We start from the raw sequence: 14,210 nt of genomic DNA on the forward strand, positions 1-14,210 counted from the left end.
TTAAATCTGTCAGCCAATCTCCTGTTACAGCCGACTTATGAATAGTTGATTCAATTGACGAGGCTTATCGTACAGTGAGGCCTTCCGTGGCGGCTTGGGTTTTGAGATGCGCCGATATCTATAGGCCCCGCGGCACAAAAGGTCGTCGCGCGCCGGCCCCATTCGGCACGCTTGGACGGCTCCCTTACAGGTGGGATCACATGACCTGTCATAACGACGGCGTGATCCACAAACAAAAGGTTTTTCTTCATCTGTTTTTATTCTTATTCTTCCTAAACTTCCATCAAATATGCAGCCATTTCTTTTAATTCCTTACATTCCTTCCTTGCATGCAAATCCCTCACACACACACACACACACACACACATGCGGACATACACACACTCGCATATACACACACTTAAGACATTAAGTCCTCAACCTGGACCGGGCTCGTGAGGGATATTGGCATGTACACGAGATTGATGAAAATTACTTCCAGAGCATTTATTTCTACTAATACCACTGGAAGAAGAGTGTGCACTCAGGAGATATTTGATCTGAATTAGGGAAACTGATGAAGCAATTGATTAATTGGAATTTAAGCCATCAGTCACTGGAGCCATCAGCAGCATCATTTACATTCCAAACAATCAGCTGATGGCCCAATAGGACACGCGGTATTAATACGCAACAGTCAATGTGATACTGCCGCGTCGCCACCAGCCCCGTATCGACAGGCACAATGACACTTTGAATCCCCGGTGTCATCGAAATGCGTATATTTGGGGATTTTCCGCACCGATTCAATATGTCTTGTAAATTTTTAAGCCGGTGGGAGGAGCGGGGGGGGGGGGGGGGGGGGGGGGGGGGGGGGGTTAGGCAGTACAGATCCGTCTTATTCATTAGTTCACACCAGAAGACGGAGGGAGGAGCAGCCGTTCGTTAATTATCATCCTCCAGCTTTTGAATTCACTGCATTAATTGTTAGTTTTCTTTGCACTCTGCAGCTTTCTCTTCATAGATAACACTCATAGTCTCTTATTTACTAAGATGAAATGTGTCAAATTGCAGACTCTCATCAAAAGATTGGGCTTTCAGTTTGTTTCTTTACATCCTGGAGGCCAAAGTTTGGTTGAGATTCAGGTATGTGATGCTGCCAGTAGGAACATTTCAAATGCATATTAACATGAATGTGGTAGATGGTTTCAAAAATGTAAAAAATATCACCAAATGTCTGTAAATCCATGTTCACCCAGCTTAAATGGACCTATAGTGAAGTAAAATACGAGCATAACAGCCACTGAATACAAATCTTCCACCTTTTTTAGTGCAGAGAGGTTTGAAGAATTTGATAAAATATTTAAATCTACTGAAATATATTTTCATAAAACTTCATCAAGTCAAGTTTTACAGAAAAATAAGTGAAATTTCAACATTATAACATGTTTGTTTGTTTTTTTAAATCATTCCTTGATGTGAAGTGTCTTTAATGTGTGCCCTTTCACCACATACGCCACATGTTTTTACAAATCCCGCCTCAAATCTATTGCTGTTTTGTCAGAAAGGCCTTGTTTACATGAAAATGTTTTCAGGTGAAAACAAAAAAAAAAAAAACTTTTACTTTACCAGCATATGGGTCACATCGTTAGACATACTTTATATTTCTCACAAACAACTAGTGACAAGACAGACAGTTTAAAGGAGGTTTAATGTTTACAGTCTGACAGCTTCAGTTCTGACACCTCTGCCCTAAATGGTCCTAATCTGACATTACCGTGATATACAGTTTTTCTAAACAGATTCTTCCTGAGATGGATGTGACAGTAAAATGGCAAATTCACAAAACAGGAAATTGCTTGCAAGAAACTCCATAAATACCCCCCCACCCCCGAATATTTAAAAACAGTTGCAGAAAGCGGTGGGTCGGGCGGCGTGAGGCGTGATTGCTCCTGAGAAGCGGGGCATGTGTAACCTTTAGCTTAGTTTCTCCAGACTACAAATAGTTTTTGTTCTCATGCTCTGGCACAAATTCACAGACGCAAACATGAATTACATGCCGGGGCTATATGATTCACAGAAGGCACTGATTGTTCCTTCAGAGTGCCCATTACACAGGCCTATCATTGCGACATCAAGCCCTCCTTCCCATTGACAGTGCTGACGTTTTCCCACTTGGCCTGAGCCCCCTACTGACAGCAGCGCCAGTAAAGCTCCCTCCCTCCCTCCCTCCCCCTCGCCCCGCCGCTCTCACATTGTTAGATTTTGCTGAAGAAGTTAGTCATTAGTTGAAACAGCAGAGTGTTGTAATGAAATCTGCCGGCCACGTCAATAGTGTTTACTGTTGCCAGCTCGCTTTGCTGCATGCTTTCGGTTTTAAATGTATTTGTTTGCAGAAGTAGAGCATCTACCTAATGATGTCTTTGCTCACGTGAGCCGCACGTGGATCACATATCTGCAACATTTAATCAGCTGATTATCACCTACATGTAAGTAATTTGTCATCGCTTGGTCGCGATTGTTTCAGTTTTTCGGTTTTTCGGTGACTGGGTGAGCAGCACTCCTCTGCCTCCTCGGGTCTTTTCCCTCAACTTAGAGCTCTAATTAAGTAGCCAGGGTGCTAAGTTACAGAGCCGCGGCAGCGGCAGGCCCACTCACCGTGATCCTTTCCCCTCAGACGGGTGTCAAAACACCCCCGGTCTGCCTCCCGTCAAGCCGCCCGCGCTGAAATAGGAAGTGAGCCCTCCGAGAGGAAAGATTAAAGTTTTCTGGAAGCGCTGCTGGCAGCCGCACATGCCCCGAAGATAAACTTTATCCGGCCCGCATGTGCAAAAACTTCGCTGGAGCCATTTGTCATCTTCCAGGGTAATACGTTTCCAAGTGGCTTGGATTTTAGACAAGAACATGAGACCGGCCGCCGCAGTGTGGTCTGCTAGTGGTCCACAAGTGATGCAGAAGGGGAAACAATCTCCATGTGGTCAAACGTGTACAAGGAAAAAGCAATCGTGCTCCCATTTCTTCTTTTTAAGGTTCTTTTGTTTTTTTTCTGGACATTTCTGAACTGATAGTGTGAGTTCAGGACATAAAATCATAGTTTTATTGGCAGACAGTGTGTGTTCTTGCTTAATTAATTATCTCAAATTGTTAATTTCAAAATTACGCCCAAAAAAAAAGGAAAATATTGGCTTCATGGGTGATCATACGATGATAATCATTTTTAGCACATTTGAACTAAACATCGGTTCAACTCAACTAAATCACTGTTATTGACTATTTTAAGGTTAAAATGAATCTGACACATGCATTTTGATCAACTCGTTATGTGGGAAATCCTTTGAAAAGGTCTCACACTGCAACATTTTCAACATGACGTTCATTAAATGCCAGAAGTGATTAAAAAGAAGATGCAGTTTTCACGATGAGCCACTAGTGGCTGCTGCTGGTTGTTTTTGGAATGAAACCACGGGCCATAACTACAAAACTACCAAGTCCATGTGCTATTCAGACATAACTGCTCACTTCGGCAGTGGTGCATTTTTTTTTTTTTTTTTTTTTTTTTTTAAGTTGAGAATTTCCCTCCATTCCCATGGAGAACATTATCAAAAACTTCCACCTTGGAGGCTATATTCAAAAAGTAGCATTTTCAGTATTTTCAGCATTGTCAGTATTTATATATGTGCAGATATTGTTCTGAAATAAATGATCAACAGTACTAAATGCCATTTTTAAAAAAAAAAAAAAAAGGTGACGAAAGTACAGGGAAATGGCCAAAACTGCATATATTTCATGGTTTATAACTCATAATGTAAAATGTCTTGTGAAGTTTTAAAGCACAAGTATCATAAAATGTTCTTCGATTAGAAACACAGATTTCAAAGTTAGTTTTGAAAAAAAAAAGTGGAGGTTCACCTATTATTTATACAATAAAGGGTTAAAATAAGAAACGAAATTAGTTTGTTTTTGTTTTTTTTCTTCAACAAATTAGTAGCTATGATTCTCATAAATCTTCATGGTAGATGTTTTAAATCAGCGTGTGGCCCTCTGGCAGAAATGATTAAATGTTTTCATCCCTCGCAACAAATAAAGTTGTACATCCCTGCAATAAATCAGCGAGCAGTCCAGACCGATCACAAGCAGCTGTACGAGTTTGAACTCAAGCAATTATCTGGAAAATGACAAAAACATGCAAACGGGGAACAGCCGGGCCGATTTTGTCGGCGATGATGACGAGAACGTCGCGAGGAAACTGAGACTGAAACTGAAGTCCGTATGTGAAAGAAAGAGGACTTGTGTGGTTAACTGGACTATGTGGGTGTGTTGGATTACTCGCCGCCGATCCGGCAAGGGGAACAGATGAGGACAACGGCCGTCGCCGTGGTAACAGCGCACAACAAAGATGAGGACAGGTGCAGGTTGGAAATGTAGAAATTTAAAAAAACAAAACAAAACGCACGAGATCAAGTCAAGCATGATGAAAAGAGGAGAATGAATGAGACTGACAGTCACCTGCAGCCTCACAATAGAGCTAAATGAATGGATTTCTGAAGTTTTGCACATAAAGTTATAAAAATGACACACAATCTATTAAGAATAATTTGCTTCATGAACCAATCAGGGGGATGCTAATAAATCAATGTGCAGTTTGATTTTCAACACTGTCCGGTTTGTGTCATCTCCGATACTGCATTTTTATATTTGCTTAAGTTCAGATTTATTTGTTAGAAATTAAGCTTGAGAACATCCTCCACCCACACGCCCAGCGCGGTGGTGTCACATTTCTGTTTGGGCCGTTTGAGCGTTGTCCAGTTCTCTATTGGGTATTCAAGCAAACAAACAGGGAAATGATACCGTACCCAGCAGATCACTGTCATGTAAACCAGAAAAGAAAAACTCATTGTTATACGACTGTTGCAAATAATTGCAATCTATGTGTGGGAGAATGCAATTCAGCACACTTTATGCAAAATCACAAATCAGGACTATAATGTCACAATAGCATTTCTTCCTTTTACTTTACGCCCAACTTCAAATCACTACGTTAAAACATTGAGGCATGTGTTGTTTTATTTCTGCTCTTTCTAATGAGCTAAAACTTCTTGCTCTGGACAACTGTTGCTTACTTTCAGTCCGTGGGCCTGATCGATGCTTCTGATTTCACAATATGAAAAAAAAGCTTTGCAAAAGACAGGATGTCCTTTTCAAATAGTCATGATGAGGGTGAATTCTTTGTGAGTAACTCCTGATATCATCAGACAGGAATAATGATGAAGGATACAACAGTATAACTGAATGTCCTCATACAAAAACCCAGTGTAAGATTTATGTCATTGATGAGCTTGATTGATGAAAAAAATCTGTCTTTTTAGACAGTGTTTTCAGCATTTAGATATTTTTCAGCAGCACCTCCTGGAGTAAACTTTTAATTTCACTGAGCTTCCAATAAAGGCTTGATTTGCTCATTCCTGTGGTGCTCTGGTGTCTCCGTGGATATATGGAAAATCCCACTATGCATAACTGAAATAGCAGTCACGACAAATTGCAGTTTCCTCCCATTTAAGTCTTCCCACACACACACACACACACACACACACACACACACACACACACACACACGCACACACAGAAATGAACATACATATGCACTTCCTGCCAGCCTGAGTCCCGGTGCCAGCTAGCCATCTGGCCAGAACATGATCATCATATGCAATCTGCCCACCCAGGCTGGCACTGATTCACCAGGCCAACACTCCAATTACCCTCATCATGCCAACAGTACAGCAGAAAACCAAACACACACACACACGCACACACACAAGCACCACAATGGGACCCACCTGTGCATGGGTGGAGCGGTTGCCAGACAGACTTGTAAAGAGAGGTCAGTGTCACAGAAACCGAGCTCGCCTCTGCAATTAGGTGCATGTAGAATCACAGCACAAGGCCTTTGTGTCGTGATAGCAGAAGACATGGTCATACTGTATGCTGTGAGGATGGATTTAACCCCCCCCCCCCCCCCCCCCCCCCCTTTCAATTCATCTGTGCTCGTCATCACAATGGATTAGAGCTGTAAGGTCACGACCTTTCAATGATCAGACAGGGCCGGCGCCCACGCAGGAGACGTAAGAGGCGGCGGATGCAAACATGGATTGTTGGGTTGTTATTCTGGATGACTCAGCGATAAAACCAGCAAGTCAGACTGGGAGTCAGGACACTCCGAAGGCCTCCATTGTTGATGTTGTCGTGTAAACAGACACCCAAAAGGAAACTTTTCCCATTTTCTCTCGCCAAAGTCGTGCAAACGAGGCGTCACAACGGCGGATTTTGCACGATCAGCCCTGGTTCCGGCCCGTGTGGCCCCTTGTATGTCTGATAAGCCCACCGGCTCAACAGCAATCCATCTCTCAGCCCATCTCCCTTCTCTTAATTTTCATCTTCCCATCCCTAGCCCATGCTAATTCATCCCCTCTGCTGTATGATCCATGGAGCGGAGGCCTCGGCAGCGCAGAGTGCCAGGAAGGGTCACTGTCAATTATATCCATTTAATACCCACTTATGTCTGCAGCGACGTCCTCCTCCTGGGGTCACGCAGACTTCGCCCTGCACTTTATCCAATAATCTCACAGAATATAGGCTTGGATATTCCAAAAGATCAATGTCATTAACAGGGAGGCACAGAACGCATTTGATTATGGATGTAATTAGTGGCGGCTGGAGGGGACTCGCTCCTACTGCACAAAGAGGGGAAATCAGTTTAGTATCAAAATTGCCTTAAAAATGGACACCACTCCCAGATCATTTCTGCAACTGATGACCGCCCTGATGTAATTAGTATCACTAATGACGGGGAATTAGGCTGCATATGCATAATACGCAGGTCTGACTTTGACGGATTGACGAGAGCATTAAGTGAGGCTGAAAGCAAGTCATGTTCCCGAGAGCGGTTCAGTTTACCGTGTGCTCTTCTCTTCAATGCCAATCTACCTGTGAGGGGAAAAAAAAGAAAAGATGCATATGGCTCTACTGAGTGTCTCTGAGGTCCTGTGAAAAGTGACACTGTGGATGCTGCCTTAAGAGGATGAGCTCTTAATAATTCTGTGTCAGAGCCGGCGAATATCAGAGCAGGATCGCTTTACAGCCGGGCTGAGGAGAACATGCAAGCCTCATTAAAAAACTCCGTCACCTGCTGACTCTGTCTGTGTGTCTGCGTCATCAGATCGCTCTCACCTGCTCTGTGTTTCCTCCTGCGGCATGGCTTCAGGAAGCTTTTTGACACACTGAGAGGCGACACTCTCCTCCAGAGACGCACCCAGGTCAGCCACCGTCTCAAGAGGAGAGTCAACCCTCTGGGGACAAAAAGGCCATGTCTTGGTCTCAGAATATGTGGTCTGCACTACAGCACTAGTAATCAGGGCTTAACACAACCAAAACCCTCATTTCAATACTTGTTTGTGAGTGCTGTTGTTCTTACTTGATTGTCCAGATATATAATGAAAACTGAAGACAAAATCTATTTGCTTGAGGAAATGATCAGATTGTCATGCTCAGGATTATTTTAGTAAATCAGGTTCATAGTCAATAAGGATTCATTTGAATGGCAACGTTCCAAGTGAAAACACTTCGATTTTGTGTTTTCGTTTCAGAAAAGCTTTGCATTTACACAGCAACGTGCTGATCATGATCTCTGTTTTGTTGCCATGTGAAGCTGAAGCTACTGAAACATCTAATAAATGAGTTTAGATTGACATCTAAGGAAAGCAGAACTACATCCTCTCTTCCTCACATAAGTGTTTACATTACGTTTATTGAAACAAAATTCTGAAAATTCTGTATGTTTCAATAAGATATATTTTACTTTTACACATGTATAGTCTTTCACCCTGATTCCCCTACCCATCACTCCTTCTGGTGTAATCATAAATCGCTCCCTGCTCAAAAAGCCTTTAAAGCCCTTCTTCCACTGTCTAAGTTTCCTCCTGTCACAACATGGGCCGCAGTTTTCGGCGAGCGCCGGTAGAACGGCGGCAGCGCGTCCCTCCTCGCTGGGCCGCCAGTGGAAACCTGTTGCGAGGGACGTGAAAGGGGAAGAGACAAAATGACAGCGCTGAGGAGAGTTTCTGCGGCTTGGATTGGATTGCATTGCCCTGAAACTCAAGCCCGTGTGGTAACAGGGTACAGCCACTTAAGATGGAGAGATAACCGCGATGATGGACGGTTTAATTTTTTATATAATATCATCGGCGGGTCATACTCCGCAGGTACAGGAAGGGGAGGCAGAGTTTAAACGCTTCGAGTGTCACACAGTTCACGGACTGGGGAGCAGTTCTACACTGAAGATGACTTTAATATATCGTCACACACTGAGGTAACTAATAATCACGCTCGGCATAAACGCTGCTTCCTGTAACACGTTGTTAATTATAGACGGCTACAGCTGATAGCGCGTGTGAGGGTAGATGTGTTAAACAAAACCTCTATCAGAGATTTGCATGGAGCCCGATTTTAGGTCTGTGATTGTCTCGTAAATTAAAGGACCCTCATAAAACACTGGGGAAAAAAAAACAAAAAAACAAGGAGGGGACAGAAGGCTGCTGTGTTCACACTAACTCAGAGTTTTCACCACTTCATTCCAGAATAATTTAACTAAAGATGTCTCATCTTTAAGAGGTTTACACCGTTTTGGTTGGAGAACCGTTTCTTTGGCTGCGGTTGTTAAGTTTTAGGATTCAGATTCAAAAGCGAGGTATTTTATTACATTTTGAATTGTCTTAATCATTTACAGCTTTTCTGGTTTTGAGATGTATTGATGGTTTTTGCAGTTTTGATTTTGAATTTTCTAAGCTATTACAGCCATTTCAGCAAATTTTATTTTTCAAATTTAAGTAACTTTCTTAGCGTTTTAACCCAGTTCAATTATGATAGTTTTCATTATTATTTTTATTATTATTTGGGGGGGCTTATCACTTTGATCCATTCCATTAATTTTTTTTTTTTTTTTTTTTTTTTTTTTTTTTGTAATTTTAACAATTTTACAATTTAACAGATTTGGCATTTTTAAGCCGTTCTACCTTTTTTCTGGCATTATTTCCAGTTTTAGCTGTTATCACTGTTTTATCTCTCCTTGCTGTTTCCAGCGGTTTGCAGCTTTCATCTTAAATTTGACGTTGTTTCTATCTATAAACCATTTTCTTGAAAGAAAACTCTGTTTTCCTCCAAGACTGTCCCTTCAGTTGAATTTATCTTACCAAAGCTGCATTTGGAAACTGAACACCGGACAGGTGTTTTTGTGGGACCTGTGTATTTTTACTGTTGTCGACCACAGATGTCACATTTGTTAGCTTTAGCTAAGAGAGGATCTTTATTTATTTTTTTTTAAAGATAATCTAGTGTGAAAATAAACTCAAAATAGTAGAAAAGTGCGCATTTCCAGGTTGTTCAGTGAAAGCTTGACGGAGCTCTATGTAGCTGCAGAGCAGCAGGTCGCAGACCGAGTTCACACACGCTCTGTTTTCCATCAAGCTGCTGTGCAGCCGCTACGTTAAGTGTAGGTGGTAAGCTCATATATCTAATTATACAATAGCCAAACATTTTTTTGTTAATGAAATGGAAGGAGTGTAATTGAAAACTTCAGCATAATTATTGCCTGGCGAGTGGCTGCCTTTGGAAAATTGCACGTGTAGGACGAGGTCTGGGCGGCGGGGGGGGGGCCGTAACTTATGAATCAAGCTGTTTCAAGGAATAAAAATTAAAACCAAAGTCCGTACAGGAGGGGCGTGTGTGTGCCCTCACGTCTTTATCATCATTATCGCCATAAAACAGGGGTTATAGCGCGTTCCTGCTTTCTCCTTTGGATAAAATGTTGCCTCATTTCTTTGAAAAGGCAAAACAAATTCCAGTAATTGTTTTTTAAATTGTCCTTAAAACTGAAGCTGTTTCATATAATGGGTTAAAAGAAGTATATAAAAAAAAAAAAAGGGGAGGGGGGGGGGGGGGGGTTGTGGAAGGATGTGAGTAAGAGGGAACATCACCTCATAGGTCCACACACACACACACACACACACACACACACACACACACACACACGCAGACAGAAACCAGAGCAGCCAACACACATAAAGCCAGGCTGGCTGCCTCGCTAACAATGTTTGTCACAACTGCCCCCTTTCCATCTCCACCTCAAATGAGAGAAGTCGGAGAAATATGGGATTACCATGAGTTATTTATGACGCTGAAACCCGAGAGGCCCCTTTATGAAATCATCTGGGCTGATTGGGCCGTCCCGTCGCCCGGCATCCGATATGATTTCAAATGGGAGCGACATCAAAGCCGGCCGTGTAAAGTATGAGTAGTTTTGCACACGTTCAATCAAAATACAGATCTCTATCGGCATCATGCTGATTGACACCAGCGGACTGTTGTGAAACAGATACGGCGGCTGTCATAGTCGTTATGGATTTTTCGGGTGGAAAGGGGCGGGGGGGAGTGGGGAATACATGTGGCCTCGACACCGAAGCGAGATGGAATCAGAAAACTTGGCTCCGACCGAGCCTGCTACCTTCAATCCTCGCGTGAAATAATATCTGAAATCAGATAGCGAAGTGTAGTTTATGTATTTGAATTGCGGCACTTTGGACAGAGTGATAGAAAGAGTCGGGGAGCCAGCAAGAGGAATTCACAAGGAGGCAATCAATGGCGCTCCATAGTTAATGAACTTTCTGACCTTTCGGAAAATGTACACTGCTTAACCAGATTCTAAGTATTTAATAATTCAGTTAGAGAGAAAGAGAGCTGAATAAAGAGCATCTCTCACCCAATATGGTCAAGAATATCATTTTGTCCAGAGACAGAGAGCTTGACGTTTTATTGCTTCGGCCAACAAGAGCCAGAAAAAAAAAAATCATTATGGAGACATCCATTTGTGCGGGTTTTAATAAAAAAGACAGAATGAATGTTAAGCATGGGGACTAATGGGAAAATCTATGCAGAAAACTAAACTCCCAAATGAGGGTCCGGGACATTGGAAGCCATTAGCGTGAATGCTGCAGCGGTGGGGGACGTTTCCATGAAAGAAAGTGGGAGAAGCGGAGAAGAGACGCTACAGTAGCTTGATCTGCCACGGAGATCTTCTGAATGGGAGATCACAGGTGCATTATTGATGAGTCTCAGTTTGAGTTTCAGCTCCAGAGGAAATGATAAGATGTAATGCAATGGTCTACTGTGATCACGGACAGCTTTGTCCTACATAGCGGACTGCAGGCTGCTCTAAGGTGGCGGCCTGCAGCCGCCGCCGCAGCAGATCGCTTTTTACTACCTGTGATGGACTTTCAGGTCGAAGAGACGGACTGAAGAAGACGGGTCACCGTGTGCCTGTTAGCTGTGTCCTCACCCTGTTGCCTCTGGGTGTTAATATAATGACTAAGAAGGATTATCTGCTTGGAGTTTTTGAAATCATTTCATTTACTTTATTTAAGTCTTTATTAGAGATTGTTTTTGTTGGTAACTTGAGCATTTCTTTCTGACAATGACAACCCAAAACACTTGAAAACAACCATTTAGCTTTAAAACATCTCAAAATATAACTAATGCTACATTTACACAACATTTCAAACAAACTCATATTTTCATTTCTGTTTCAGAAAGGTTTCATGTTTATACGGCAACATTTTGAAAATGATGTCTGTTCACATGGAAATGGCACAAATGCTGAAAACGATGTAGTTAGCATGTCAGGAAAGGAGTTAGCACGGTTGGTTGTTTTTGTAATGAACCCACACGCACATACACACACACACACATGCACACATGCTTTAAACATCAACACGAACTGAGTGCATGTGACAGTATATCATTTTATTGAAATCTAATGAGAAAATTATCCTATTTTAAGGTCAAAAATTACAAATTGCATCTGACTTTGGTCACATTTTTTTCAAAGCTGATTTTTAATGTATATATGGGATATGTGTTCATTTTGGCTGTCTTAAATTCTTCACAAATGTTAAAATATAATTCTCAAATTGGTGAGCACCAGGCTGTATAGTATTAGTATATGATGATCTTTGTTAAATAAAATACATAAAACCTTGATGTTCAAGTACTAAGGATGCATGTTTCCCTCAGATTGTGTCACATTGGGACAATCTGTAGCTTCAGCATATGAAATGAATAGAATAAGAGCTCCTAAAGAGAAAGTGTGGAGTGAAGAAAAGAAAAAAAAATCTGCCTCCTTCGCCAACTTGATTATTATTGCAGTGCTTACGTTGTTTTCTGGGCCTGCACATGTAATCAATACCCCGAGGCAATTTTAAGCGTGATCAGTTTGGATGGATTATTGCTTGGCAGGAAAGCTTTTACATTGATCTTCTCATCATGTCAATCACTGACAGTGACAACTCTGAACTCTTCAAAATCTGTACATCAGCAAATGCTGCTCGCAGTCGGGCTGCATCAAAAACAGAGCGAGTGGAGACGTCTCAGGATCTGCTGAGGAGGGCGTTCTTACATTTCTAATGCATGGTCTAATCTACGTCAAGGACCAGTGTGAGTTTCAGCATTCTCCTGTATGGCTTCTCTTTTGCTTTATTTCACGGGACACTTTTGGAATGAAGGCGATTCCAAGGAATCAGCAGTCAAATCAGAAAACAGTTGAGTGATCTGTATTGAAATTGAAAAAAAAAAAAAAGTGTGTTGTGAAGCTAACAGGTGCCTATTTGGCCACAAATTTGTATTTTATTTCATTGGGAACAGAACCAGATCCCTCCCTGCCATATCTGCCACCAGCTACTGCTGGAAGGAGTCAGGTACCCCTCGCCGTTATTCATTCCTGCAGCTACTGCCGAGGCTTGAAATCTCATCTAATGAACAGCAGATAGCGGGGACTGGTTCAAATCAGTGTTGGGAAACTGGTGCTGGCTGCTGAAACACGGAGTGAGTTGTAATATCCTCATTTTCTCCCAGCTGGAGCAGGCTGGGAGCATGTAACCGATAGTGCCCGCATGCATATTTTACACCGCAGCCCAGGTGTAATGTTGCAGCGCTCGCGAAGGACTGAACAGATTTGACAAAGCTGGACTGGGAGACGCATGAGGACTCAGTCTAAACAGAGCGAAACTGCAACGAGGTTCGGTTACGAAATCCACTTGTTGCTGTATGCTAATGGATGCTAATACCGTGTTTACAGTTTTGTCTGTTCATGACCTCAACCCTGCTGCAACAGTGTACATGAAGCAGTAGAGCACACTGGGTTCTTTTCCTCAATATTTTATGTCGTTGCTTAGTTAAAAGAAAAAAAAAACTTGATTCTGAGCAAGAAACAACATAAGAACCGCGAAGGAGTTTGGTAAATGTGTGCCAGACTGGGCTTTTTTGGATCTACTGGTTCTTTGCTAAATGTTCTCTGGTTCAGCTGGTAGAGGGTTGCCTCCCAGTCGGTCCAGTGGATAGCAGGACTCTCTATTGGTGTGTGAATGTGTGCATGAATGGGTGAATGTGACTAACATTACAAAGTGGTTTGAGGGCTGTTAAATCAGTGAAAAATGCTCTATGAGAGACCCTGTTTACATGTGTTCAAGTGAAGATGGAAACCTTTTGTTGTGTTTTTGGTACCACTGTGTGAAAACAGCTCCCAGGGCGGAAGTTTCTCTCGTTTCATCGGGGGAAAATACAACTTTTCTGAAATGCTGCTGCTACGCAGATGCACCGCAGCCATTTTAAACAGTATTTCTGTGCATGTGTGAATAGATGGACAATACCTACTGTGGTGGCCTCCAGAGTGTCATGACTCCATGTTCTCCTGGACTTGATAGTTTTATAATTGGGAGTCAAGCCAAATTGATCGTCTGTCCATATGAATGTCCATGTACCCATCGTTTTGTCATGTGTGTGATTTCATTACAATACAACCAACAGCACCCACTAATGGCCCTACATGCTAACTACATCGTTTCAGCGTTTCTGCTGTTTCTACATATGCTAACAATGTTTTAAAAATCTTCTAAGATGTCAAGCATCACTTCTCATTATATCAGGTGTGAAGAATGAAAGAAAAACATACTCAGAGAATGTATCCTATTTGCAGGTCATGAATTTGACCAAGATCCTCCTTGGTGGGCTAAATTAAAGACTGCACCTAGTTTGCATGATTTCTTTTTCTTTTAGCACTTGATCAAATAAAGATACCAAGAGAAACATTATCAGTTAACATGAGGATTTAATTGAGGTTTTGCAAACATTTG

The sequence above is a fragment of the Salarias fasciatus genome, chromosome 11, assembly GCF_902148845.1.
Source record: "Salarias fasciatus chromosome 11, fSalaFa1.1, whole genome shotgun sequence".
Lineage (NCBI taxonomy): Eukaryota > Metazoa > Chordata > Actinopteri > Blenniiformes > Blenniidae > Salarias > Salarias fasciatus.